Source organism: Gorilla gorilla, chromosome 1, assembly GCF_029281585.2.
Source record: "Gorilla gorilla gorilla isolate KB3781 chromosome 1, NHGRI_mGorGor1-v2.1_pri, whole genome shotgun sequence".
NCBI lineage: Eukaryota > Metazoa > Chordata > Mammalia > Primates > Hominidae > Gorilla > Gorilla gorilla.
In genome coordinates this window covers 192,925,553-192,929,819 of record NC_073224.2, presented here as the reverse complement: position 1 = coordinate 192,929,819, position 4,267 = coordinate 192,925,553, and positions in this window count along the sequence as shown.

The window sequence follows — 4,267 nt, the reverse complement described above, 5'->3', positions numbered from 1 at the left end:
TCATGGCTTTATGGTATTCTGTAATATGAATGTACTATAATTTATTTAACTATTTTCCTTATTGGGCATTTAAGTTATTTCTAGTTTTAAAAACATGCTTGTCAATGGCAACAAAAGCCAAAATTGACAAATGGGATCTAATTAAACTAAGGAGCTTCTGCACAGCAAAAGAAACTACCATCAGAGTGAACAGGCAGCCTACAGAATGGGAGAAAATTTTTGCAACCTATTCATCTGACAAAGGGCTAATATCCAGAATCTACAATGAACTCAAACAAATTTACAAGAAAAAAACAACCCCATCAAAAATTGGGTGAAGGATATGAACAGACACTTCTCAAAAGAAGACATTTACACAGCCAAAAGACACATGAAAAAATGCCTATCGTCACTGGCCATCAGAGAAATGCAAATCAAAACCACAATGAGATACCATCTCACACCAGTTAGAATGGCGATCATTAAAAAGTCAGGAAACAACAGGTGCTGGAGAGGATGTGGAGAAATAGGAACACTTTTACACTGTTGGTGGCAGGAGAATCACTTGAACCTGGGAGGGGGAGGTTGCAGTGAGCCTAGATGGCGCCACTGCACTCCAGCCTGAGCGACAGAGCGAGACTCCATCTCAAAAAAAAAAAAAAAAAAGGACACCAAACTTCTCAATCTTAATGTTGTCATCTATGTGGTATCTTCCATAATCTCTCCCAGACAGAGTCATCTTTTGCTGATATGATCTCACAGTATTTTTTGTTTATACCATTATAATCTCATTAATTGCAGCAACACAAATGACAAAAGACAACTGATTTCTCCCCTTGGATGATCTAATTTGCTTTCACTCTTCCATCATCACTTATAACATGATGATTCTCAAATTCATCTACCTAAAATCTATATATAAAAAAATCCCTCCCTTGAATTCCAGATCCTTGGAGACAAACACCCACATCTAAAACCAAATTTGTTTAACACTGGACCGGTCGTCCTGTATGACTTTCCATTTTGTCACTATTTTGTCAGCTGGCATACCAATATCCACCCAGTTAAACAATATTTCCTTGTTTTTTTCTGGTACAAACCCAAATAAATTACAAACATCAATAAAAGTAAAATTCTAAAATAACTCACTTTCTCTATATATCTCCTTCTTGCTGGAAAAATGGGTTAGGTTAGTTCTTTTAAAAGCATGCATGATAAATTGTACTGAATACAATATTCAGGTCTGGACATACTAGGTATAATTTTCTGTGTCTCTGGGGTCTTACCTATTTGGGGTCAAAATAAACAAGTTCATTAAGCTTATTAATATTCAATTTCATTATCTTCTTTAACAATTATGTTCCCTGATAGTTTCATTGCCAATAATTTATTTGTCAGGTTGCCAGGTGCTTCTAAACTTCTCTGTATTTTTTCATATCCAATTTTACTTTAAATATTTTTATGAAAAGTCTGTTAAATTTCCTAATAATTATTATATTATTGTTTTTTCACTGACATTTTGTGAATTGAAAACCCTTAAAAATATGAAATCATTTTTTCCAAATATGTACCACAGACAATTTTGTTAAATAAATAAGACAGAAACAGGGCATTATCAAGAGATAAATATTCAATATACCTTATATTTCTGTCACACATTTTTATACCAACTGTGCCAAAAATTGTATATCATATAAATGATAACAAGTTCACAAAGGCATTCGTTTATCCCTTAACTCTCAAATTAGAAACTTTCATAGGTAGGAAGTAGGGGAAGCATATATTCCCTTTGAAAGGTGCAAGAAAATGTCATTGGCATTCACCATGGTACTCTTCAAGCTTAAAAAATGGGCTGCAAAACATTTACAAACATAGCCTATTTATTGGGTACCTTTATGTTTACATAAATATTGAAGATATCTCACATACCTCTTTCAATCAAATTATCTCACTGACATTTATTGACCACTTTCTATGGGGAAAAAAAATTGTGTTTGCCCTAGAAATCTTCTTTGGAACTCAGTTCTTGAATAAAAATGTTCCCCTAAATAAATAAACAAATAAATAAATAAATAAAAAATAAAATAAGAACTGCTTGTTGGCCATTTATGTTTATCTTTGTTTTGTTCTCTGTGATTTGTCTCTACACTGTTTATGCTTGTTTTTCTGTGGAATTGTCTAGTTCTTTTTTTTTTTAATTTTATTATTATACTTTAAGTTTTAGGGTGCATGTGCACAATGTGCAGGTTTGTTACATATGTATACATGTGCCATGTTGGTGTGCAGCACCCATTAACTCATCATTTAGCATTAGGTATATCTCCTAATGCTATCCCTCCCCCATCTCCCACCCCACAACAGTCCCCAGTGTGTGATGTTCCCCTTCCTGTGTCCATGTGTTCTCATTGTTCAATTCCCACCTATGAGTGAGAACATGCGATGTTTGGTTTTTTGTCCTTGTAATAGTTTGCCGAGAATGATGGTTTCCAGCTTCATCCATGTCCCTACAAAGGACATGAACTCATCATTTTTTATGGCTGCATAGTATTCCATGGTGTATATGTGCCACATTTTCTTAATCCAGTCTATCATTGTTGGACATTTGGGTTGGTTCCAAGTCTTTGCTATTGTGAATAGTGCCATAATAAACATACGTGTGCATGTGTCTTTATAGCAGCATGATTTATAATCCTTTGGGTATATACCCAGTAATGGGATGGCTGTGTCAAATGGTATTTCTAGTTCTAGATCCCTGAGGAATCGCCACACTGACTTCCACAATGGTTGAACTATTTCCCATTTACACTCCCACCAACAGTGTAAAAGTATTCCTATTTCTCCACATCCTCTCCAGCACCTGTTGTTTCCTGACTTTTTAATGATTGCCATTCTAACTGGTGTGAGATAGTATCTCATTGTGGTTTTGATTTGCATTTCTCTGATGGCCAGTGATGATGAGCATTTTTTCATGTGTTTTTTGGCTGCATAAATGTCTTCTTTTGAGAAGTCTCTCCTCATATCCTTCGCCCACTTTTTGATGGGGTTGTTTTTTTTTTCTTGTAAATTTGTTTGAGTTCATTGTAGATTCTGGATATTAGCCCTTTGTCAGATGAGTAGGTTGCAAAAACTTTCTCCCATTCTGTAGGTTGCCTGTTCACTCTGATGGTAGTTTCTTTCGCTGTGCAGAAGCTCTTTAGTTTAATTAGATCCCATTTGTCAATTTTGGCTTTTGTTGCCATTGCTTTTGGTGTTTTAGACATGAAGTCCTTGCCCATGCCTATGTCCTGAATGGTATTGCCTAGGTTTTCTTCTAGGGTTTTTATGGTTTTAGGTCTAACATGTAAGTCTTTAATCCATCTTGAATTAATTTTTGTATAAGGTGTAAGGAAGGGATCCAGTTTCAGCTTTCTACATATGGCTAGCCAGTTTTCCCAGCACCATTTATTAAATAGGGAATTGTTTCCCCATTTCTTGTTTTTGTCAGGTTTGTCAAAGATCAGATAGTTGTAGATATGCGGCATTATTTCTGAGGGCTCTGTTCTGTTCCATTGGTCTATATCTCTGTTTTGGTACCAGTACCATGCTGTTTTGGTTACTGTAGGCTTGTAGTATAGTTTGAAGTCAGGTAGCGTGATGCCTCCAGCTTTGTTCTTTTCGCTTAGGATTGACTTGGCGATGCGGGCTCTTTTTTGGTTCCATATGAACTTTAAAGTAGTTTTTTCCAATTCTGTGAAGAAAGTCATTGGTAGCTTGATGGGGATGGCATTGAATCAATAAATTACCTTGGGCAGTATGGCCATTTTCACGATATTGATTCTTCCTACCCATGAGCATGGAATGTTCTTCCATTTGTTTGTATCCTCTTTTATTTCATTGAGCAGTGGTTTGTAGTTCTCCTTGAAGAGGTCCTTCACATCCCTTGTAAGTTGGATTCCTAGGTATTTCATCCTCTTTGAAGCAATTGTGAATGGGAGATCACTGATGATTTGGCTCTCTGTTTGTCTGTTATTGGTGTATAAGAATGCTTGTGATTTTTGCACATTGATTTTGTATCCTGAGACTTTGCTGAAGTTGCCTATCAGCTTAAGGAGATTTTGGGCTGAGACAATGGGGTTTTCTAGATATACAATCATGTCATCTGCAAACAGGCAATTTGACTTTCTCTTTTCCTAATTGAATGCCCTTTATTTCCTTCTCCTGCCTGATTGCCCTGGCCAGAACTTCCAACACTATGTTGAATAGGAGTGGTGAGAAAGGGCATCCCTGTCTTGTGCCAGTTTTCAAAGGG